Source organism: Pinus tabuliformis, chromosome Q (assembly GCF_031772625.1).
Source record: "Pinus tabuliformis cultivar Carrire ecotype Pingquan chromosome Q, CPIR1, whole genome shotgun sequence".
NCBI classification, from domain to species: Eukaryota; Viridiplantae; Streptophyta; class Pinopsida; order Pinales; family Pinaceae; genus Pinus; species Pinus tabuliformis.
The window spans coordinates 375,483,383-375,510,606 of record NC_142296.1 but is presented as its reverse complement, the minus strand read 5'-3'; the positions used below and the strand labels follow the sequence as shown (position 1 = coordinate 375,510,606).

The window sequence follows — 27,224 nt, the reverse complement described above, 5'->3', positions numbered from 1 at the left end:
GAGCCCAATTTTCCTTTCCCTGTTTCCAACACAAAACCCCCAAAAACTCAAAACAAACCCTTGTACTTCATACCTAGCCTAAAATTATCTTTTATTTTAGTCATCTTGAGCCCCATCGCTTTTCTTTTGCCGATATTGACCCGGAGAGAGCCCTCTCCTGTCCTCGTAGGGCTAGCTACGAGGCTGAGCGTGGTTTGATGTGGACCTAGAACCTTGTCTTTTCAGCCTGAGACAAATCTAGGCTCTAACAAAGGGGAATTCATCAAGGGGACCCTTTGTCCCCATTTCTTTTCATCATTATGGCTGAGGGTCTTGGCCGTCTCATAAAGCACTCTGCTCATTCTCATGATCTTAGAGGTCTCTCTGTCCATGGCTCCACCGCTATTACACATCAGCAATTCGTTGATGACAATTTGCTCTTTGGTTACCCCTCTGTTAATGAAGCCAGAACCTTCAAAGTACTTCTAGACACATTCTCAGCTACTTCCGGCACAACCATCAATACCACCAAATCTCAAATTGTTTTCTTCAACACCCCTATTACCACCCAAAGAATCATTGCTCGAATCATAGGCTTCCCTCAAGCCAAGCTTCCTTCTCAGTATTTAGGAGAACCACTCATAGATTGCGCCTTAAAGCATGTTTCCTGGCATCAACTCTTGGAGAAAATGGATAGTCAACTCCAGTCTTGGACTCATAGAACTCTCATCATGGCAAGAAGATTAGTCTTGATTAAAGCAGTTCTACAATCCATGCTCCTCTATTTGTTCTCTGTACTTACTACTCCGAAATGGGTACTAAAGAGAATTAGGAATCTGCAACGCAACTTCTTATGGGGTTCTACAAGACAAAACAGAAAATGGGCCTTGGTCAAATGGGAAAAGGTTTGCAAGCCTAAAAAGTAGGGGGGTCTCGGCTTGCGCGATCCACAACACAGCAACATCTTGATGGGAGCCAGAATATGGTGGCAATGGGTCTCTGGTCCACAGAAGCCATGGGCACAATTATGGACAGCAAAGTATGCCAACAACCGACTGCAACAAGAACTAATAAGGATAACTACCATGCCCAAAGGATCTTTAATTTGGAACGCGGCCAAGCAACACAAAGACATCATCCATCAGCATAGCTTTTGGGAGATAAGGGATGGGAGAACAACACGTTTTTGGACGGATTCCTGGCAACAACGACCCAAAATTGCAGTACTCATACTAGGCACAAATCATAATAGAAATGACACTAATCAGGAGAACACTGTAGCACATTACTGGAATCCTAGCAATACACAGGGATTCAGGCAATGGAAACCTGTGGAGCAAATAGTACAACAAGAAGTGGAAGCTTACAGCATGGAGATACACAAAGAGCTTACCAACAGGAAAATTAAAGTTAATACAGATAACGATGTTCTAAGATGGGGTTACACACCAAGAGGAACATACACCACCAAAGAAGCTTGCCAGATAATGTCTCACTCTCATGATCTAATTGATCCTACCTGGAATCGTATATGGACAATTGGGATCTGGCCCAAAGTCTCCACCTTCATCTGGTTGCTGTATCATGGGAGAATTCTCACATGGGACAACTTAATCAAACGAGGATTTCATGGTCCTTCTTACTGCCCCAATTGTCAGAACAATGAAGAAACCATTCAACACCTCATGGATTCCTGCCACATGGCCAACCAGCTCTGGGAAAAGCTCACTTTCAGATGCCAGAGACCCTGCAAACTTCTTGGGGATATCAAAAGCACCATTAGCAATTGGACTCCAGAGCCATACAATAGCAAAATTCTCAACAAGTTGTGGACCATCTTGCTAGGTCTCCTACTTTGGACAATCTAGAAGGAAAGAAATAAACGAATTTTCAAAAATAAAAAAACCTCCATAGAAATCATATGGAATAACCTATGTCAGAATATCAAAGAAACTCTTGCTTTACATCAATGGATGACTGAGGACTTTCCGACACAGCCACAAGAACTAAGCATATGGGATAATTGGAATATACAGCTCCCACAAGCTCAATTGAACTCCAATAGACCTCATAATGCAACCAGGCCGCCCTCGCATTGGATTCACCCCCCAAAGAAAGTGATCAAGCTTAATTTTGATGGTGCTTCCAAGGGCAACCCAGGCAAAGCAGGATTCAGAGGCATATTCAGGAATCATGAGGGCCAACCCCTACTACTATACTTTGGATCCATAGGATGGGACACGAACAACTCGGCAGAACTGGAAGGACTATGGCAAGGTATGCAGCTAGCTGATCAATACAATTTTTATCCCATACTTATAGAAGGAGACACTCAAATCCTTCTCAACATGGCCACACTAATCCAACAAGGAAATGCGGCTTCGCGAGTTGCCCACAGCTGGAGATTATTGGCAAGGCTTGAAACTTTAGAGACATGGATAAGAAATAGGAGAGCAATAACTTTTATGCATGTTAAAAGGGACAGTAACAAAATTTCTAATCTCCTAACAAACATTGGAGTTGACCAGGACCAAATCGTACATTACGGCCCTCTCAACATCATCGATGATCACAATCAACTGCAAATTTGCACTAACTTGGTGCACAAAGAAGCTCAACCCCCAGATGCAAGTGGTAATTAACAGCAATATGCGATTGCGATCAGATCGCATCGCAATTTCGGCGGATTGCAAAATGGGGAGACCAAAGGGCAAGGCCTTAACATATAACGATATGCGATTGCAATCAGATCACATCGCAATATCGCATCGACGGAAACCAAGGGGCAGAGCCTTCACACCTTCATATGTGCGATGCGATGATGCGACCCGACGGAGGATCGCAGAATGGGGAGACCAAAGGGCAAGGCCTTTACATATAGCGATATGCGATTGCGATCAGATCGCATCGCAATATAGCATCGGCGGAAACCAAGGGGCAGAGCCTTTACACCTTCATATGTGCGATGCGATGATGCGGACCCGACGACGGATCGCAGCATGGGGAGACCAAAGGGCAAGGCCTTTACATATAGCGATATGCGATTGCGATCAGATCACATCGCATTATCGCATTGGCGGAAACCAAGGGGCGGAAACCAAGGGACGGAGAATAGGCAGGGGCTGCCTGATGATAGTTCGAGGCCGGCTGTGGCTACCCAGGTGTTCATTATCTGGTCTTTTTGATTTTTGCTAGCCTTGCCTGGGTTCTGGTTTCCTATCTGGACTAATCGTCAAGGAACCATCTTACTTTTTCTTTGTGGGGTCTGGACTTGAGAAGTGATACCATTTTTGAGGTTTCTGCTCTCACTGGACTGGTTTCCCCAATGTTGGGGCAGTCCAGATTTTGTTGAAACTCTTCGATACCTTGGTCGAGGCCTTGTCCTCTTTGTATCTTTCTGTACATATTAATAGATTACTTTTACTTAGAAAAAAAACTAAAAAATACTCTATCAATGGACCACCGTTTTGGAATAGGTGAGATGTTACATGCCCTTGGGTTTCTGTTTCAGTCACTCTGACAACTTCCATGCTTTTGGGCTCTGTTTTTCAAGCATGGTGTATTGTTAAGTCACTCCAAGATGTTGACACCTTAAAAATGCTTCTAGGTAGCAATTTATCAAGCCAAAAGTTAAACCTACAATTATCACGCACAAACTTAACAAACAAACAAAATACTTTACCTATCAACTTAATTTTATTTTATTTTTTAATTAGTGATAATTGCCCATATTTATTTTATATTTGTCATTATTTTTAAAATATTATTATTATCCTAACGGCTACATCAAGATCTTGATGTATTTTCTATGCAATTTAATCTTATTGATAAATAGTTTTGTTCCTTTTGGTCTTGAAATTGAACCTCATTAGTAAGTAGTAATACGTTCGAAACGTGAAACATCAATCAAGTTGAATCTCATTAGTAAGTAGTAATACGTTTGAAACATGGAACATTAATCATTTATTTATGTGATTGGTCTAGTAAAACGTGGAGAAAACTTAAAAAATATTTGTTTTATTTTTTAATTACTGGTGACTGCTATTCGCATTGGTATTTTCTATTTCAAGTTGCAGATATACCAATGCGAGTCAGATTGTAACTCCTCATTCCTCCATCAATCATTTATTTATGTGATTGGTCTAGTAAAACGTGGAGAAAACAAACTTTAAAAATATTTGTTTTATTTTTTAATTAGTGGTGACTGCTATTGGCATTGGTATTTTCTATATCATGTTGCAGCAATGCGAGTCAGATTGTAACTCCTCATTCCTCCATCAAAATATAAAAATCGCTGATTTTGACTGTTCAAGTAATGGCTAGCAGATTTTTTTGAATGGCTGAAGCGGAATCACTGGATGGCACAAGAAGACGAGCAAAAGAGACACAGGAAAACAGCGATTCCACTGAAAATCCACACATGTAAATAACATTATATGATTTTCAATTGCCAAGCGACCTCTATTTATCTGGCACCGTTGAATGAATACACAACACCTTCGATTTCTGCAGAACAAGCGGCCAAGATGGGTGAGATCTCAGGCGAGTACGAAGTGGTAGTGGTAGGCGCCGGCATAATGGGCAGCTGCACTGCCTACCAAATTGCAAAGAGAGCCAAATCGGTTCTCCTCCTGGATCAATATGATTTGCTGCACCACAGAGGATCTTCTCATGGGGAATCCAGGACCTTCAGACAGACTTACCCAGAAGAATACTATTCTGCAATGATGGACGAGGCCTTCACTCTATGGGAAGAAGCCCAACAAGAAATTGGGTACAGAGTGCACATCAAGACCAAGCATCTTAATATGGGTTCCATCCAGAACAAGAGGCTCCAAACCATAATACAAGTATGCAGAAAACGAGGCATCCCCATTGAAGTTCTCAATTCAGAAGAGGTTTCAGAGAGATTCAAGGTAATCAAGCTGCCCAGTGATTGGATTGGAGTCGTTACAAACAAAGGGGGCACCCTGCGAGCGTCCAAGGCAGTTGCAGCGTTCCAGTCTTTGGCTCTGAAGCACGGAGCTATACTCAGGGACAATGCCCAAGTCACAAAAATCAGTAATGGCTGGAAATTAAAAGATGGGTCAGATGGGGTTCTAGTGTGTACCACGAGGGGCTCTGTACTTGGAAGGAAATGCGTGATTGCTGCAGGGGCTTGGGCTAAAAAACTTGCTAATGAGATCTCAGGGATTGAATTACCCATTCAGCCTCTTCATACAACTATTGCATATTGGAAAATCCAAGAGGGTTTGCAGAACTTTTTGCCTGAGAATGGATTCCCCACTTTTTCCTTTCACGTTGATCCTACCATCTATGGAACACCCTCTTCAGAATACCCTGGATTGCTGAAGATCTCAATCGATGGAGGCAACCCATGTGACCCAGACAAGAGGACCTTCTTGCCTGATCTAGGTGCATTGAGGCAGAAGGCAAGCCCTTTCTTGGCTGAAAGTTTCAGAGGAAACGTTTTGTCAGAGAGCCCTGTTGTTGCCGAGGCTTGCATGTACTCAATGACCCCTGATAAGGATTTCATCCTCGATTTCTTGCCATTGACGAAGACTGAGCTGTCGACAGCAGCCAAATCGTCTATTTTAATTGCCGCTGGATTCTCTGGCCATGGGTTCAAGATGGGTCCTTTGGTAGGACGGATAATGGCTGATCTTGCCCTCACAGGAGAAGCCCATGGGGTGCCCCTGCACTATTTTTCTATTAAACGTTTTCTTCAGAATCCCCAGGGTAATCACAAAAACAATGAGTAGCAGTTTCTCCTTATCTAGTACAACATCGTCAAAAAAGTTCAAATAATAATAATTGTAACTTGAGTTTGATACTGTGCATTTCAGCTTTCCTTTTATCAACCAGCATTTTCAGTAGGTTAGATTCAGCTTGCATGAGTGATTTGGAGTATATGTAAATGTTTACAAAAATCCCTGTGCTCTTATTGGGACCAGAGCCCAAGTCGATATGCTAGAGATCAAATAGATATGCTAGATCTCCTTGTTTATGTAGTCAGGGGATTTCTGTGACTGCCCTTTGGCTTTGTGACGTTATATTCTTGATGTCATTTTCATTTACTAGTAATGGAATATAAGATGTGTTCTTCCAAAAATAAAGATCTCTAGGCCATTTTTTCTCTGTTGAAGCTGGCAACTGCATCTAATACTTCTTTATGTAAAAGAATGAAAGGAGCTTATAGTGCTTATCATTTTACTGGAAGCAGTAGCAGATTAGTCTCTTAGAGACATATTTTCTTGCAGTTTCATTTCACGTTCCATGATGACTGTAAATAGAAAATTGGCACTGTTTCTATGTGTTCTTATTTTCTATTAGCCAACAGAGTATCGCAATACATGTTTTTATTCAAAATTTTCAGACATTTACCAATAATATTCCCTGTTGAATTTTATTATGATTTTATTCAATGTATCTCAGTGCGAATGACTTTGGGACTTCAAACTCACCATTGGCAGAATTGAAACAACAGGTAGTAAAATTGACTTTTAATGTGGTTCGTAGTCCAATCTCAGCATAGCTGCCAAAGGGCATGGTGATTCCCTAAACAAGCAAGCTAAGTGAAAAAAAAAAAATTGAATTGTTCAAGTTATAAAAAAAACACCTGTTATGGTGACGGGATTGTTGAATGGGTGCCTAAATGTTAACAACCAAGGTTTCTATGTTGTATGTAGGATGTGAATGGAGATGGGATGTGCATTGATGTGTCGCATATGATGTTAAAGTTTGTTGAAAATTTCCAAAACTGGCAAGTGTAGCTAATTAAAAATATGATTAGATTATGAGGGGGTGAATCAATATAATGATTAGTTTTAACGATTATTATTATTATTAATTTACGGTATTTCAAATTATTTAATAACACATAAAATATTAGATATGGAAACTCATAAAGAGATAAAATCACAAAACTCATGTCTAAATTTGTAGCTTGCAACTTATTGTTACATCAATTTTTCTAGCTCCAATTAGAAAGAGAGACCCATCTTCTGAATTTACAAGAATCCACTTGAAGGAGGCACCAACTCCCTTTTCTTTACAGGCTCCAACTTGGAGGAAACACCAACTCCCTAATCTTTACAGACCCCAACCTGAAGGAAGCACCCACTCTATGATGTGTAGGCACCAACCTACTTTGCTTCGTAAATCCCTCTTTCATCCATTTTCAAATTCAGACCCACGAGATTTCTTCCTTTTTAGCATTCAGAATTATTTGTGTTGCTCTCACTACTTCAGCTCTTAGTTAGCAAGATATTCTACCGCAACTCAAACATGCTCAAACCACCAATGTTTCACTCAAGTGCATTTGCAAACTCTATCTCAATTATGCATCTCTTTCCTCATGCCCAGATTTCTTGCATTTCTTTCCTTAGGCCCATGTGCGTTTCTGCTTCCAGAATATCTACAGCTCAACTCCAACTCAAATATATAATCAAATTGTTCTAGTCTCTGTTTTATATCGATTTGCTCGATTACCACAATCGGGCTCTTTCACTCTGCTACATGATCTACTTAGGTTTCTATTGTTCTCTTTGCATTTTCCTTCTTTAGATATGCATGTGTTTGTCAAATTCGTCTTGCTATCTTTTCATATTTACAGACCACTCGATGCTTCATTGTTTAACTATGTGTTTATAGCTTGCGACCTCCTTTACCATGGGTGTTGATCTGTGGTATTTAACCATGGAATTTTTCACTTTATTGTATCAGTGTTTTTGCCTTTACCATATGAGAATTCGAATCATATTAGGTTCACGTCAATTTATATCTCGAATCTCTCATGCTTCAATTCTTCCTTTGTTAAACTTTTATACACTTTAAACCATCGTGGCATTTCTATCTTTCAACCATCCATCAAATCTGGCACTCCAAAGACATTGAATTTCCTTCCTTTCATTAGGGGAATTTTGAGGTCTAAAATGGGCCTCCTAAGGAAATTATAAAATAATAGTGGAAATAATAAACTAAGATTAAATTACATCATCAAATTTTAGATGGAAAAAAAAGAAAAAACTATTTTTTCAACTCTTATTTTCAACTTATCTCCCTATAGGTTTACTCAAATTTTGAGCAGCAACACTCGTTGGATGCATAATTTGATTCCTCATCCAAGAAGTACCCATGTTGCATATTTTCAATGAAACCTCTACTACATGAAAAATGAGAAATACATGAAAAACGTGATTGCAATCACGCTTTTTCATGTATTTCTCATTTTTGTGTAGCAGGGTCCATCAAAAGCATGCAACATGGGTATTCCTTGGACGAAAAACCAAATTTTGCATCCAATGAGTACTCCCGCTCGAAATTTGAGTAAAACATTAGAGAGATAAGCTGAAAATACGAGTTGAAAAAGTAGTTTTATTATTTTATTATTTTTTAAACTTTTTACTTTTTTACTCCAAAAATGGTGAATCATCCCCCATGGTTGACATCATCATCTTGAATCCTATTGATTTTTATAAAGTTTATTTTGGTTGTACATTTTTCTTAGGAGGCCCATTTTAGACCTCAAAATTCCCCTAATGAAATTTGGTGCCCAAACACCAAATTCTGCAGTGACGATCCTTGAATTTTAACCACCACAGACCATATGACTTTGGAGAAGGACCAAGAGCTTAAGCTCTAAAGGTGCTCTGCCCTAGACCTGTGCAATTCTCCCTTTTTCCAATATAATAATATTTCCCAATGATCCAGTTGTTTGGGTGTTTACAAACGTGACAAGTTTTTGACATGATAGATACCCATATGCTAGTCTAGGCATGAATGATAAATCTAGGAATCTGAGGATTTGGTCCCCACTCTTCTTCGCAACAATGATGCACTGCCTCCTAGCTGGATGGTCGAATGACATCCCTATGTTGGGTCCTAGATCCAAAAGATTTGACATCTAGTGCCTTCTCTCCTTTATATTGGACTACATTGCCGTGAGGCTAGATGGTTGGATGATGCTTGCGTTGGGTCTTGGATCTGTGAAATTTGCTAATTTCCCATTATACAAAAATCTATGTGCTTTTGTAGCCAGGTGGTTGATGGTCAATAGACCCTTGGGCGCTCATCTGTTAGCTCTTGCAACTAAGGGCTTGACTACTCACAAATTCGTGCACAACCCTTATATATGGGTTGTCTGATAGACAAGAATTTCTCATTCTCATTAATTCCCTATGACTGGAAACTTGTTGTTTGTTGGCCACCGCTTCACTCGCATTGCTCGTCATCAATGCACACCTCTTCTATCCTGGTGGTAGGTGGTGGTCGATGGCTGTCGAACCTACTACTTTTCCAAAATCAAATATCATTGTGAAAACTTTGCCAAACAGATTCCTGGCACAAATATTAATGCCTAGCACATCATCTACCATGTCACTGTCTACCACTTGTCATGCCATGTCACTACCATGTGTCATCTCCTCAAGTTTCCATGTCATTTATCTATTAGTCATACCATGTCATTGCCACATGTCACTCAGAAAAGAGCCACTTGGCCACCCAAAAATGCCAAATCCATCTGCCATGTGTCATGACAACAATGTGTCACGTCATCATTTGTGTCACATCACTGACACTTGGTGCTACTTGGATGCCACCTATACTACCACATGTGTTGGTTTATTGCTCGTCACCTGTCTTATTGTGTACATATTGTTTAGATGGGGTGGTATGATAAGCGTCTAGGCACTAACTTCCTAGCCCCTTGTCACTAGGGGTTGTGATCAACGGCTTTTCCACTCCACTGCTCGCTGCTCCCCAGTCATTCCATTATGCTCCTCCTCCTAAACTTTTATGTTGGCAATCTGATGGACATCTGGGCGCTTACTGCCAAGCTCCTTCTAATTGGGTGGTGTGACCAACCACTTGTTGGGTCACCACCTATTGGTCGTCGCTCTCCCTCTTGAGCTCTTAACTTATGATTTGGCATTAATCAGATGAGGGGGCTCGCTCTCCATACTTAAGCCAATCTGGAACCATCACCCGCCTAGAACCTTGCATGTAGCTTAACACTTCAAACTAAGTTTTCTCCTTATTCCTTGGGAGTTAGGTAAAGTTCCATATATCATTGGAAAGCTCTCAAAGAGAGTTATCTAACCAACAACTTATCTCCCTCATTTGAGCTAAAGACGAAATTCCTTCAAAGATATCACCTTCATCCATGACCTCAAGCTAGGCTTCAACACATCAATGACAACACACTTACCAAGCTCCCCCTGAACTTGACATCAATGACTAGTCTTGCCATAAATGACAACGAAAAACTGCCAACAATCTCCCTATTTTTCATTAATGGCAACACTTTTAGACATTGTAGGTCATTGATTGTTGTGGATTGACTCCCCCCTATCAAGTTGTTGATTCTCCCTTAGCTCTGAAGATCCAATATCTGCTCACTCTCCCCCTTTGACATCAATGGCAAAGGTGTGTTCTTCCTTGTTGACTTCATCCTCCTCGTTTGACATTTCAACAAAGAGTGATATTTCAACATAATCTTACTACTTAGATGTTTACTACAATGTACTCCCCCTAAGATTATGTTGGCTCATTTTCTTTGAGAGGCTCCCCCTAAGATCAATACTTTTCAAATCTTTCATAGTTGTGAAATTGTACTCCACCTATCAAGGATGTGACCATTTGTTCTTCCATGCACCATTATTATTTATTATTCTTTGTTTTTAGGGTTTTTCCCCCTATTCATGTGCTTCCTATAGTCGGTAACACAATCAACAACATAATTCTTCATCAGCTGATTGCTTGCTCTTCTATATCCAACATTCTCCAAGCTTCCTATGAATTACTTTCCTATGCTTCTTGTATTAACAAGCTCTTATGTGTTGAATTGACCTTAAATATAAGCCTGTGTGTTAGGTACCGTTAATAATGCACCATTCTGACATAATCAATGACTCTAACTTGTTAATGTACTCTAGACCTGTCTTTGGCTTAGACTCGTACCAAACCATTGTTTTGAACCAACCCATTACATCTAAAGAAAAAACAAATCCCTTTACATGTGTTGGACTTTGACATAACTATTCACACCTCCATATTAACCTCATTCGTACACCCATACATTTCCTTTACACTAGGAAATATGATTCTTCTTTTAACATTTTACATCTTTTGAAATGATGGGTTATCATTTTAAGACATATTTCACCCATTACGTCGAGTTTCATTAAAAATCACTTTTCAGAAATAGAATTAATACCTTTACTATTTATTTGTGTTGAAAATAGCAACAAGAAATGTTAAAAAATAACATCTAGAAATTCCAATTTAATTTTTCCTTGAATTAAATTGAAATTATATTCTCATAACAACTTGTAATAGTTAATTAAGTTAAATTGACTTAGGAAATTCGAGTTAGAAGTATATCTAGAGTCATATAGAGTGATCCCTAAATTTTAGGGGCCCAGGTTGAGTTCTTTTGAGTTGTAATTAGATAACTCAGTCTAACTGAGTTATAGTCACTTAAACTAGTTCTAACTATTGGAGGAACTAGTAGAGGTCTAGTAGTGGAGTAGTGCACCAGTGCATCACTAGTACCACACCAGTTAACTGAAGATTCACTCATAAATAACTCATGCATTTCAGTTCAGAGGAAGACCCAGTTGAGATTATGTTGGCTTTATGATTCTGGTATGGCTCTATGATACAGATATTGTACTTGATGGCAACACCCTCAAGTGGCAATGCTCTGATCAGATTCTCAAAATGTTGGAAATTAAGAGGTACGCAGGAGAATAGTTCAAAAGGTGCGTACCCAGAGGTACGCTATGAAGGGACTGCGGCCACACACGCAGGTCACCCGTTCAGAAGGTGCATACCCCCAGTTCACTTACTTCAAGGCAGAGAAGCGCGTTGACGTGGGGTTTCTTATGTTTGGCCCGTGGTATTTAGCCCGCCATTCCTGATTCTATGGTTTTGGCCCGTGGTATTGTTTTATATTATTATTATTATTGAGCCCCATGTTTTTTGGCCCCTTGTATGGGTTATCTATGGTATTGATCCATGTTTTTAGGAAGAGCTTGCCTATATAAAGCAAAGGAGATCACTTGGCTAAGTATCTTTTGCAAATTGAATATCTTAAGATCTGAAATATTGGGTTGTTGTTTTAAAAGCTTGATCTATATAAAAGTGAAGTTGAAAGCGAATCTATGAAGGGTGATCTCTCGAGCGCATGATCAGATCTGAGCATCTGACTATCTGTGGCACACTGGGGGACTGCCAATTCGGCCCTAATTAGAGGTACGCAGGTGATTAACGGTGCAAGTGCGTGGGTACGCAGAGCAGAAAAAGGAGAAGTGCGTGGGTACGCAGAGCAGAAGAAGGCGCAGTGCGTGGGTACGAAGCGCACCAGAGGTTCAGGTGCGTAGGCACAGGGAAAGTACGCGGCGGTTCAGAAGCCGCAGGTGCGTAGGTACGCGGTGCGATAGCATCTGTGGGTGTGTGGCTACAGTAGCAGTACGCGGCACGATAGTATCTGTGGGTGCGTGCCTACAGTAACAGTATGCAGCGCGATTGAAGAAACAGTGCGTGGGTACGCGGTGCAGCAGAAGGCTCTCTGCGGGCATACGCAGGGGAACAGAAGGTGAAGTTCGTAGCCACGCAGGCCAGAGAAAGAAAACTGTGTATCTGTATTAAGGCATTTATTTGACTGACTTTTCTCTGTTGATAAGGTGTTAGGGTTTAGTTTACTGTTACTATTGATCTGGTTACTGCAGTTGACTGGGTGATTTACTTGTACTTGATGATCATTTGATGTTTATTTATGAAAAGTGGTCTTTGAAAGAAAAGAAGTAGGGGGTTGTAGCTCCCTTCCAGGAGAGACTAGAAAACGAGAGAGAGTTGTAGCTCTCTGCAGGTTGCAGCCTGCGTACTGGTAAAGGACTGCACCAGTACAAAACCATTGTAAAAGGAGTTTCTAATTTGAAAGAAGATAGAGACATATTGCAGCAGGTCGTTTTCACCCACATTGGGTTTCCACCTTATATCTGGTGTTCTTTGGTGTGACTATCTGTTTTCTTTGTTCATGCTCATTATTTTATGGTACTGACATGCAAAAATAATTCAAAGTATAAATAAGGAAGATTTATTAAAAGAACTTGATAATACTGATTCACCCCCCCCCCCCTCTCAGTATTATTTCCAACAATTGGTATCATAGTAGGTCCTTCAGAGAAGCTTGATCACTTGAAGGAAGATCATTCATCATGAGCAACTACGAGAGGGAAGCATCAATCAGGCCACCAATTTTTTATGGGACAAACTTCAATTATTGGAAGGTAAGAGTTACTGCCTATCTTCAATCTCTTGGTACAGAAGTTTGGGATATCATAGATACAGGCTACACTTTTCCTTCAACTACTCCTACAGATACGGCCGAAAAGAAGAAATATGAAACAAATGCTAATGCAGTCAATACTCTGCTGGGATGCTTATCTCAAACAGAATTCGTGAAGGTTATGCAATATAAATCCGCAAAAGAAATATGGGACAAGATTGTCTTGAGCTACGAAGGAGATGAACAGGTAAAGCGTGCTAAACTTCAAACTCTCAGGATTCAGTATGAGAATCTCAGAATGTATAATGATGAAAGTGTGGCTAACTATTTCGTTCGGGTAGACGAGATTGTTAATTGCATGAAAAACTTGGGTGAAGAAATAAAAGAGGCTATTGTGGTTGAAAAAGTTTTAAGATCATTGTCCCCCAAGTTTGAATCTAAAGTGTCTGCAATAGAAGAAAAGGAAAATCTACGAATTCTTACTATGTCTCAGCTACACGGAATTCTAATTGTTTATGAAATGAGAAAGGGAGGTCCATCAGACAGGAGAGAAGCTGCTTTCAAGGCTTCAGGCAAAGGAGACTACTATGAAGCAAGTTACGTGCCAGAAGAAGAAGAAGAATCAAATTTTGTCAGAAATCTTCAACGGGGTACCGGAAGGTTCAGAGGTAAGTTACCTTTTAAATGTTTTGCTTGTGGAAGAGTAGGTCATTATGCTGCGAAATGTACTCATAAGGATAAGATTGACAAAGGAAAGGAACCTGCTAGATGGAGCAAGAAACAGAACGCAAATAAGAAAAGCTACTACACTCATGAGGATAGTGATGGTCTATCAAATAGTGATGAAGATGAACGAGGTAATGACTATAAACTTTTAATGGCATTTGAAGATGATGATTACATGGATGCTATAGATGTGGATAGCTTTTATGAAGAAATTTCTAGACTCAAGACATGTATAGAAGAAAAGAATAGGATCATTGATACTCTACAACTTCAAATTGATGAAAAAGAAAAATATCTTGAAAAGTTAGAAGGTGAAATTGTTGGTCTTAGAAAAGAGATTGAGAAAACAAAGGCTATTAATCTTAAGTTTGTCAAAGGATCTGAAACTCTGGATGAGATCATCAATGTACAGCGTTCTCCACTAAACAAGACAGGTCTGGGGTATAATGGAGAAACTTCTCAAGCATCCACCTCAAAGAGTTATCTTGATGCAGCAAGAAGGAATGAGCAAAAGCATAATGGAGATCACCAGGTAAAGCAGGGACAAATTACAAACAAAGACTATCAGGTAAACTAGGGGCAATCCGTCTTAAGGATGAACAAAAGCTACAACCAGCCACAGGTAAAATACTCTCAATTTGCTTCAAGAATGAATGACAATAGAAATTACAATCGTTTGGCCGGAAGATTTGATAACCGCAGAAATTTCTTCAATGGACAATGCTTTTCTTGCCATAACTTTGGTCACAAAGCAGCTCAATGTGTTGCATATAAAACGATCATGACTAGAGAAGCTCAAAAACAAAGAAGTATGACTGGGATTACAAAAAAGACTTATAACAACTTTTCGGTTCTTGAAAATGAAGTTGAATGTTCTATTTGCAATAACTTTGGTCATGAAGATTCTGAATGCAGGAGCAGGTTTCAGCAGACAAAGGAACAAGCCTCAAGCACCAAAACATGGAGAATAAAGGAACCACAAACAGAAAGATGTGGGATAGCTCTTTATGCAGAGGGACAGGAAAATCTATCGTACATTGATAGTGGATGTTTGAAGCATATGACAGGTGATAAAGAAAAACTTGAATCATATTCTGCTTTAGAAAAGGGAAAGAAAGTTTCTTTTGGAAATGATACTCCTGCAACTATAAAAGGAAAAGGCATTGCTCAGTTAAAAGAAAAGGTCAAAGCTGGAAATGTTTTGTATGTTGATGGATTGAAGCATAATCTTCTAAGTGTCAGCCAGATGTGTGATCAAGGAACCGAGGTGATATTTAGATCAAATGGATGTCTTGTTCGTGATCTTGATACAGGTAAAGCGGTGATCAAAGGTAAAAGAACTCCAAATAATCTATACATATTTGAAGAAGGACAACAACAATGCTATCTAAGCAAGGATGATGAACACTGGTTATGGCACCGGAGGTTGGGGCATCTAAGCTTTTCACAAATAAGGAAAGCATGCAAATATCAGGCAGTTCGCGGTCTTCCAGATATCAAAATTCTAGACAACACCATATGCAAATCATGTCAGTTTGGAAAGAAAACCAGAACTAACTTTCCAGAGAAGGAAGGATCAGCTAGCATGCCTCTTGAGCTTGTACATACAGATGTATGTGGACCATTCAGGAAAAGGACACCTCGAGGAGAAGAATACTTGATATTATTCATTGACGATTTCTCCAGGTTTGTCTGGTTAGGACTTATGAAGCACAAAGATGAAGCATTCGAAAAATTCAAATCCTTTAAAGCCTTGGTTGAAAATGAATCAGGATACAAAATTAAGTGCCTCAGATCCGACAGAGGTGGGGAGTTTACCTCAAATGAATTTTTCGATTTCTGTGAAGAACATGGGATAAGAAGAGAATTCTCTACAGCTAGAACTCCTCAGCAAAATGGAGTAGTGGAAAGAATGAACAGAACAGTCCAACAAATGGCTCGTGCTATGCTTGATGAGTCTGGAACTCCCGCAACTTTCTGGGGTGAAGCTGCATATGCTGTGGTTGTTATTCTCAACAAAACAAATGTCCGGGTGAACAGCACTCAAACTCCTCATGAGCTCTGGTATGGTGAGACTCCTTTGGTAAAGCACTTCAAAATCTTTGGGAGCAAATGCTATATTAAGAATACTGATGAGCAACTTGGCAAACTTAAACCTAGAGCAGATGAAGGCATTCTTCTTGGTTATTCTCCACACAGCAAAGCATACAAGTGCTACAATAAAAGACTTGGAAGAATTGTTGACAGCATTGATGTAGTGGTTGATGAGAAGGGATACATTCCTAGGCAAGTAAATCATGAAGATATCGAAGAAGATGAAGACTACCCTCAAAGACAGAATGATGAAGAAGAAGAACCTCAAGAAGAACCAGAGGAGCAGATAAGAATAGAAGAGAAGACTCCATCCAGATATGTTCAGAAGAATCATCCAGAATCTCAGATTTTGGGGCAGAAAGAAGCAGGTGTACAAACAAGAAGAAAAGTTGCAGAAGCTTCAAGCTATTTGGCATTACTCTCTTCCACTGAACCACAAAATGTGAAAGAGGCATGCAAAGATGAATGTTGGGTGAAAGCAATGGATGAAGAGCTTGAGCATATCGAAAAGAACAACACTTGGGAGCTGGTTCCTAGACCAAAGGATAAGAATGTTATAGGGACAAAATGGATCTTCAAAAATAAATTGAATGAAAATGGAGAAGTAATTAGAAACAAGGCTAGACTTGTTTGTAAAGGGTATGCGCAGCAAGAAGGAATAGATTTTGAAGAAACTTTTGCTCCTGTTGCAAGACTTGAGGCCATCCGAATGTTCCTTGCTCTCTCAAGCTTTCAAAACTTCAAAGTATTTCAAATGGATGTGAAATCAACCTTTCTGAATGGAGACTTGGAAGAAGAAGTATACATTGACCAGCCAGATGGTTTCATTCTTGGAAATGATCCAAATCTTGTATGCAGATTGAAAAAGGCTCTCTATGGTCTCAAACAAGCTCCAAGGGCTTGGTACTATCGTTTGGACAAATATCTTCATCAACAAGGTTTTTCAAAAGGATCAGCAGACAACAATCTTTATATAAAAGTTGAAAATGACAAATTGCTAATACTTGTTGTGTATGTAGATGACATTATCTTTGGCAGCAATGAAGAAGCTATGAGTCAAAGCTTTGCCTTGGTGATGCAGAAAGAATTCGAAATGTCCTTGCTGGGAGAACTGACATATTTTCTTGGTTTGCAAATCCAACAAAAGGAAGGAGGGATCTTTTTGTCTCAAACCAAGTATCTCAAGCAGATTTTGAAGAAATATGGCATGGAAGATGCAAAACCAGTATGTACACCCATGGTCACAGGATGTAGCCTTAGTGCAAATGATGAATCAGCAGCAGTGCATCAACCAACCTACAGATCTATGATTGGAAGTCTACTTTATTTGACAGGTACCCGACCAGACATCATGCATGCAGTGGGAATAGTTGGAAGATTTCAAGCAAATCCAAAGGAAACTCATCTTCAGGAAGTGAAGAGAATCTTTAAATATCTTCAAGGGACTCAAATTATGGCTTATGGTATCCTAGAGATACAGATCTCACACTTCATGCTTATACAGATGCAGATTGGGCAGGAAGCGTGGATGACAGGAAGAGCACAAGTGGTGGTGCGTTCTTTATGGGCTCCAGATTAGTATCTTGGTTCAGCAAGAAACAGAGTTCGATTGCCTTGTCTACAGCTGAAGCAGAATATGTTGTTGCTGCATCTTGCTGCACTCAACTCCTTTGGATGATGCAGACCTTGCAGGACTTTCAAATCACTTGTACACCACCTATCTCCATCTTATGTGATAACACAAGTGCAATCAGCATTGCAAAGAACCCAGTCATGCATTCAAAGACCAAGCACATACCGATCAAGTATCATTTTCTCCGGGAACAAGTACTTGAACAAAAGGTCAAGTTGGAGTATGTTCCTTCTAAGGAACAAGTCGCTAATATACTCACCAAACCATTGCCTAGGGAGACCTTTGAATACCTCAGGCAAAAGCTGGGGGTTGTTGATACATCATCTTGTTGAATCTCTTCTGATGGTTACATGTGCTGGGTTGCGGATTGGTTGAAGATCGAATGGCACAGGTTCAGGGGGAGCATATAATGCATTGTTGGCATTATGGAGGACGTACAGAAGGAGATCATGGATGTTGGTCTGAATATTGCTGCAATATGTCTCTATCTCTTTCATGGTCATTTATGATGTTTTGGTGGCTTATGGTTCTTATTTGCAGATCTGGTTTATAGTCAGGGGGAGCATGTTCTTAGGGGGAGCATAACCCTTTGCCCTTGATGTCAAAGGGGGAGAATGACATTGAGGATCTTGAGGTTGCCATCAAGTCCAAAGGGGGAGATTGTTGGCATTATGATTCTGGTATGGCTCTATGATACAGATATTGTACTTGATGGCAACACCCTCAAGTGGCAATGCTCTGATCAGATTCTCAAAATGTTGGAAATTAAGAGGTACGCAGGAGAATAGTTCAAAAGGTGCGTACCCGCAGGTACGCTGTGAAGGGACTGCGGCCACACACGCAGGTCACCCGTTCAGAAGGTGCATACCCCCAGTTCACTTACTTCAAGGCAGAGAAGCGCGTTCACGTGGGGTTTCTTATGTTTGGCCCGTGGTATTTAGCCCGCCGTTCCTGATTCTATGGTTTTGGCCCGTGGTATTGTTTTATATTATTATTATTATTGAGCCCCATGTTTTTGGGCCCCTTGTATGGGTTATCTATGGTATTGATCCATGTTTTTAGGAAGAGCTTGCCTATATAAAGCAAAGGAGATCACTTGGCTAAGTTCTTTTTCAAATTGAATATCTTAAGATCTGAAATATTGGGTTGTTGTTTTAAAAGCTTGATCTATATAAAAGTGAAGTTGAAAGCGAATCTATGAAGGGTGATCTCTCGAGCGCATGATCATATCTGAGCATCTGACTATCTGTGGCACACTGGGGGACTGCCAATTCGGCCCTAATCAGAGGTACGCAGGTGATTAACGGTGCAAGTGCGTGGGTATGCAGAGCAAAAAAAGGAGAAGTGCGTGGGTACGCAGAGCAGAAGAAGGCGCAGTGCATGGGTACGCAGTGCGCCAGAGGTTCAGGTGCGTAGGCACAGGGAAAGTACGCGGCGGTTCAGAAGCTGCAGGTGCGTAGGTACGCGGCGCGATAGCATCTGTGGGTGTGTGGCTACAGTAGCAGTACGCGGCGCGATAGTATCTGTGGGTGCATGCCTACAGTAACAGTACGCAGCGCGATTGAAGAAACAGTGCGTGGGTACGCGGTGCAGCAGAAGGCTCTCTGCGGGTATACGCAGGGGAACAGAAGGTGAAGTGCGTAGCCACGCAGGCCAGAGAAAGAAAAACTGCGTATCTGTATTAAGGCATTTATTTGACTGACTTTTCTCTGTTGATAAGGTGTTCTGGGTTTAGTTTACTGTTACTATTGATCTGGTTACTGCAGTTGACTGGGTGATTTACTTGTACTTGATGATCATTTGATGTTTATTTATGAAAAGTGGTCTTTGAAAGAAAAGAAGTAGGGGGTTGTAGCTCCCTTCCAGGAGAGACTGGAAAATGAGAGAGAGTTGTAGCTCTCTGCAGGTTGCAGCCTGCATACTGGTAAAGGACTGCACCAGTACAAAACCATTGTAAAAGGAGTTTCTAATTTGAAAGAAGATAGAGACATATTGCAGCAGGTGGTTTTCACCCACATTGGGTTTCCACCTTACATTTGGTGTTCTTTGGTGTGACTATCTGTTTTCTTTGTTCATGCTCATTATTTTATGGTACTGACATACAAAAATAATTCAAAGTATAAATAAGGAAGATTTATTAAAAGAACTTGATAATACTGATTCACCCCCCCCTCTCAGTATTATTTCCAACAGATTAGAGTTCAGGGACAATGTACTATCAGTTGTATAATTTTCCAAGTTGTACAGATGGTACATGCAATCAATTGAGGACCTAAGTTTGGATTGCACAATAATGGAGAGTGGAATTCCCAATTAAATATGGGTTAATTCCTTAGGGATTGCGCAAGGAAGTAGGGGCTTGGAAGGCTATTAAATTGGCTAAGTGTTGGCTAGAGTCAGCCTAGGAAGCAGAGAGTTAGATTGTACTTGTACAAAAATTGTTCGAGTTGAACAAGCATTGTATTTTCTTCTCAGATCTTCTAATTAATGCAATATAGATAGTTGGGGGTTTGAGTAGTTGTTTTCCCCAAAGAAATATCGTGTTATGTGTGATTGATATTCTTCCTTTTCTACTTATTATTTTCATCGATCAATTTTGGTTTCCGCTAAAGAGTAGAGTAGATTATTGTCTTGTGTTTTAGCATATCACATAATTTTTTGAATCTACAGTAAAAATATACAATTTTTTTACTTGATATGCCTTTGCATGCACCTTAATCCTTTTGATGAAGTTTTGGGATATGTTGGGTTAGTTCTTTCTCCTTCTTCTTTTGTATATCATCCTATGTAATCTATATTATTCATGTGATCAATGGATTGTTGTGATTCTTGATTCTTCTAACTTGTTGATTCCTCCAAATCATGTGCATCTTCGCTATCCCTATTTGAATACTGAGTAGCCAATATGTTATCTACTGTATTTTCCTGACAATTTCCATTTCCCTGATGACTCTTTTCATCTGAAGCTATACCTGCATTTTTTACTTCATCTACTATGTTAAGCATGTATTGTATATGTGGACAACTTTCATGTTTTCTGCAATGCACCATGTGAGTAAGACATGGTGTGATGAATTGCAATTGGGTATTTCTCCTTTTATTGATAATATGAAGGATAGACTGCCTTCAATCTCGTATTGTTGTCTTTGCTTCCCTTCGGCACATACACATTATCTGGAGTCCTTATCCATTTACCTATTAATTTTCCTGTCTTCCTTCCTAATTCTATAACCTCTAGAGTTGAATGTGACTTTGTGTCTTCTATCAACCATTTGAATCACTCATGATGTTGTGCTTTAAGCCGATAACAAGTAGGACATTGTCAACATTAGCATTTTTATTATCAAGACTAACTTTTCCTTTTCCCATTACTTTAGTTGATGTATGATTTCCAAGAATAATGTTGCCACACTTGACCTTTTTTGGAAAGAGAAATGTGCTCTTATCTTGTGTCATAGGATGAGAGAATCCATTGTCTATATACCACTAATCATTTGTATCTTGAGAACTTGAGACTAAGGCACATTTCTCTTGCTTTCTTTTCCATGTCTTTGTACTCTGATTTCTATAAGTATCATTTGCTTCTTATTTCTTTTTCTTGATATGAGGGAGTTCTTTCTATTTGTTTGTCTTTAAAGGCTCAACCAACTTCTAAAATATTTTGCCTTATGCCCAAAATTGTTACATATGTAGCATTCAACCATATCTAAGAAGGGAGTAAAAGAATTGTCATTTCTGATGGAATTCTTATCATAACTTCTAGAGTTGCTACTCACAACTTCATTCATTGAGATCTTATATGTTCTCTTTTTGCTATTGTTCAACGTATTCTACTTCCTTACATAATATCTACAATCTAGTTTCTTATGTCCAAAAATATTGCAAGAAAAACAATGGCCATAGAAAAAGATTTGGTATCTGGGAGTACTTTGCCTTAGAGGAGGGAAGCTTCTGAATCTTTGATGACTTTTCCCTTGAGGAGGATAAAATATCTGTTGCTTTTTCACTCGTTCTCTATGGATGTTCAAATTGTTGTTATGAATTTTCCATTGTTGCTACCGAGTTGTATTGTTGTAGTTTTCATTTCGTTGTTGATGTTGAATTTTCACTTGATATGTGTGACTATTTGAATGGTTGTTATCAACTTTCACTTGTTGATGTTGATTTCCTTTGGCTGCATTGTTGTTAGGTCCTTTGATTGCTTCAACATAGCTGATTAATTCTTTGTCTTCAACTTTATCAGTGGTTGATTCTCCTTCATAGCCCAAACCAATTTTGATGAGAGGAGATATTTGATTGTTGAGAATACCATCTAGGATTTTCATACTCTTATCAAACATACTTGATCATTGGCTATTTCTGGATCATTTCTTAGTGAAACAATCTCGGCTTCTAGTTTTTCAAAATGACCTTCTCATTCATTTAGCTACATTAGAGAAATATTGAGGTATAAAATGGGCCTCCTAAGGAATATTATAAAATAACAGTAGAAATAATTAAATAATATTAGATTACATCATCAAATTTTAGAAAAAAAAAAGAAGAAGAAAAAAACTATGTTTTCAACTCGTATTTTCAACTTATTTCCCTACAGATTTACTCAAATTTTGAGTAAGAACAGTTGGTGGATGCATAATTTAATTCCTCATCCAATGAGTACTCATGTTGCATACTTTCGGATGGACCCTACTACATGAAAATTGAGAAATAAATAAAAAACATGATTGTAACCACTTTTTTTCATGTATTTTTCATTTTTTCGTGTAGCAAGGTCCATCAAAAGTATGCAACATGGGTACTCTTTGGATGAGGAATTAAATTATGCATCCAATGAGTGCTCCCACTCGAAATTTGATTAAAATCACAAGGAGATAAGTTGAAAATATGAGTAGATTTTTTTTTAAATCTTTTTTCTTTTTTCCTCCAAAAATGTTGAATCATCCCCCATGGTTGACATCATCATCTTGAATCCTATTGGTTCTTATAAAGTTGATTTTGGTTGTACATTTTTGTTTTGATGCCTATTTTAGACTTCAAAATTTCTCTAATGACTAGTCACTACTTCATTCACTCTTTTGACTTCTTCTTGCTAAGTCTTCAAGATAATAATTGTTTTTCTTAATTCTTCAAAATATTGATCCTTCTTCTCATAAACCTACATCAATTCCTTTTATATTTGATTAGTTACTGCGAGCCTCTTAATCTCCTCAAGAGGAAAGATATGTTTTCTTCAAAAATATATCTTCTCATCAAGGTCTTCGTCTTTCTCTGAGTCTAATGTCCTCTCCACTCTGAGTCTAATGTCTTCTCCATAGACATGAGTAAAATCCGAGTCGTCATCACTACTAGAAGTGCATCTATTATCTCCTTTAAATGGAAAACCATAAGAAATTTTCTTATTTTTCTCATGGGGCATTCTCTCAACTTCTAGTTCTCCTTTATTACTAAAATTTTCTGAACTTACATATGAACAATTAAGAGCAAGATGGCCTATTATTTTACAAACAAAATAATATCTTACTTGAGATTTCACCTCATTAGCATCTTCTTCACTTCTAGCTTATGATCCTCTGAGTACAAATTGTTCTTTTGATGATCAACAGCTTGGGCACTTATAACAAGGGAATCTCCTTTATTGTTTGATTCACTATTTGTGCATTCAAGGTCTTCAATCTTCGTTGGTTCCTTTTGATTTCCTTCTTCATATATATATTGCAACTTATATCAAGCATTTCTTTTGCAGTCTCACAATATCTCACTTTACCAAAGCTTGAAATTGATAGTCCACTCAAGATATCCTTCTTGGATTTTATATTATATTCATTCTTCTTTCCATCTACAATAGACAACCATACATTCAAATCGGGAGCCATTAAATAAACCTTCATTCTTACCTTCCAGTGAGCATATAGTGTTCCATTCAATAATGATGCTTTGTCTTGGTGCAATCCCTCTTGATTAACTATAGTTCCTTGTGATCTATTTGCTTCTAGATCATCGTTGAGCTCATTTTGAAGATTTTCCTTAACCTCAACCTCTTCTTCTGAAAATAAATTCACTTCTTTTGCATATGATATATTGCTAGTATACTCACAAATTTGATGTGATTTGTCTTCTTTTGGGATGGCTTCTTCTTACTCTTCCTTTTGTTGGAAATTATTCTTGAAAGATATTCCTTCTAACTATTAAATTGTTCCTAAAGGAACCTACTCTAATATCAATTTCTAGAAATATATTATACTGAGAGGGGGTGTGAATCAGTATAATGGTTGATTTTAAAAAGTGTTAACAATTTACAATATTTCAAACCATTCAGTGATCAATCAAGTATACAACACATAAAATGTCATATGTACGTGGAAACCCATAAAGGGAGAAAACCATAAAATTTATGTCTGAATGTTATTGTAGCCTGAAACCTATGTTTACATCAACTTGTATGGCTCCAACTAAAAGGAGATGCCCATCCCCTGAATTTACAATAACCCACTTGAAGGAAGCACCAAATCCATAATCTTTACAAGCTCTAACCTAAAGGAAGCACCCACTCCCTAATGTGCATGAACCAACCTATATTTCCTTGCAAATCTCTCTTTCATCCATTTTCAAACTCAAACCCACATGCTTTCTTCCTTTTTAGTCTTCAGAATTATTTTTGTTGCTCTTAGTCATGTAGATATTCTACAACAACTCAAACATACTCATACCACCATCATTTAACTCAATCACATTTGCAAACTTTGTCTCAATTATGCATCTCTTTCCTCATGCCCAAATCTAATTACAACTTTTCAAATTTGTTCTAGCAATTCTTTCCTTAGGTCCATGCTCCTTTCTTCTCCTAGGTTATCTGCAACTCGGATCTATAGTTAGATCTACTATAGTCTTTACTTTATATTAGTGTGCTCAATTACCACACTCTGGCTCTTTCACTCTACTACATGATATGCTTAGGTTGCTACTATTATCTCTGCATTATCCTTCTTTAGAGATGCATGGGTTTAACAAATTTGTCTTCCTATATTTTCATATTTACAAACCACTTGATGCTTCACTTTTTAACTCTATATTTATATCTTGTGGCCTCCATGGGAACTTTTCACTTGATGTTATGGGTCTTTTTTCCTTCACCATATGAGAATTCGAGTCATTTCAAGTTCACGTCAATTTATTTCTTTAATTTCCCATGCTTCAATTCATCCTCTGTTAAACTTGTATACACTTTAGACCCATTTTTGCATTTTTATCTTTCAACCACCAATCAAATTTGGCGCCCTAAAGACACCAAATTTTCGTCCTTTAAATTTGGTGACCGAACACCAAATTCTGTAGTCTTGGCCCTTGAGTTTTAACCACCATAGACCATATGACCTTGGGCAAGGACCAAGATCTTAAGCTCCATCGACGCTCCACCCTAGACTTGTGCAATATTCCCTTTTTCCAATATAATGATTTTTCCCGAAAATCCAGTTATCTACACATTTCCAGGCATGATGGGTTTTTGACACAACGAATATCTGGATGCTAGTCTAGGACCGGATATCCACTGAACTAGATAAATCTAGGAATATGGGGATCTATTCCCCACTCTTCTTCGCAACAACGTTGCACTACCTTCTGGCCGGATGGGCAGATAACATCACTGCGTTAGCTCATGTACATGGAATATTCGACATCTAGTTCCTTCTCTCCTTCATACTAGACTACATCGCCATGAGGCTTAATGGCTAGATGATGCTTGTACTAAGTTATAGATATGTGAAATATGCTAATTTCATATTAAAGAAACATATGTTCATTGTTGTAGCCCAATGTACAATGGCCGATAGACCCTTGGGCACTCATATGTTAGCTAGACTTGTGACTGGGGGTTGTGACCATCACCTTATTTCTCATCGCTCACTGCTCATAAACTAGTGTGAAACTCTGATATTTAGGTAGTCTGATATATGGGCAATTTGATAGACGGGAATTTATCATTCCTATTAGTTGTCAATGACGAGAAACCTTATGCCTTTCAGCCATCTATTCATCGATGTCCCTTATCATTAGACCACAACTCTTCTATCTGAGTGGTGGGTGGTCGCTGATGGTTGTTGGTCCCACTGTTATTCCAAAAATATAATTAAATTGTGAAAATCTACCAAACAAACTCTTGGCGTGACGCTTAACACCTGCCACATCACTATCTACCACTTGTCATGCCATATCTTTGTCATGTGTCATCTCCTCAAGCTGCCACGTTGTCTCTTTGCTACCTATCGTGCCACATCACTGCCATAGGTCACTTAGAAAAGGGCCACTTGGCCACCCAAAAAAGCCAATTCCATTTTCCACTTGTCATGACCACCAAGTGTCACATCGTCATTCATGCCACAACACTACCACTTGGTGCTACCTAAATGCCACCTATACTACCACATGTGTCGGTTTGTCGCTCGCCACCCATTTGGTTGTGTGCACATTGTTTAGACAAGGTAGTTCGATAATCGTCTAGGCACTGACTTCCTAACCCACTATGACCGACGACTTTGTCACTCCACCGCTCACTACTCATCGGCCATTCCGTACGCTCCTCCTCATGATATTTTGTGTTGGTGGTACAATGGAAACTTGGGAATTTCCCATTGGGGTCCTTATGACTGGGCATTATGACTAGCCACTTGCTAGTTCACCGCCTGTCAGCCATCTCTCTCCCTCCTGAGCTCTTAACTTACAATTTGGCACCAATCCAATGAGCGGGCTTTCTCTCCATACTCAACCCTGTAAGGAACCATGACCTTCCCGGAACATTACTTGTACCTTAGCACTTCAAACTAAGTTTTCTCCTTATTCCTTGGGAGTTAGGTCAAGTGTCATATATCATTGGAAATTTCTAAGAGAGAGCTATCTAACCAACAATGTATCATCCTCATTTGAGATGAAGAAGAAAGTCCTTCAAATATATCACTTTCATCCATGACATCAAGCTAGGAATCAACACATCAATGGGAACAAATGAACACATCAATGACAACACACTTACCAAGCTCCCCCTAAACTTGACATCAATGAAAACAACAAACTACCAACAATTATTGAAGTTCTATTTTCCTACTTATTTATTAAAATGCGTGCATCATTGTTCCACTGAATTGGAGTGTGGTCGTTTTCATCTTAGGTGAGTTTTCCCATATATTATTTGCTTCTGCCAAGTTATTGGCCATGCCTTCTTCCAAAATGCTTAGGGGCACAATGAGGAGGAAATGCAAATATTGTGCTTGTTATGAGTGTCATGGCTTTGTGTGTTGAAAATGTGAGTCAAAAATATAAATTGTTGTGCAAGATGAATATGAAGAAATATTGAAAAGTAAAATAAGATAATAGAATAATATTTAAAAAATCATAAATTTTATGTGGTAAAATCCTGAAATGTGTCAAGCAAACATCCATAAGGTAAGGTATTAGTATTTTTATTGCTCAAGAATAAAACTAGCTTATGCCTTTTGGGGCTTCATT

General features: G+C 39.0%; 1 pseudogene; it reads left to right on the top strand.

Annotated features, from left to right (window-relative positions):
- The first annotated feature begins 4,207 nt into the window (after window positions 1–4,207).
- LOC149219733 (putative sarcosine oxidase pseudogene) lies at window positions 4,208–6,254 on the top strand (annotated as a pseudogene).
- The last annotated feature ends 20,970 nt before the right edge of the window (window positions 6,255–27,224 follow it).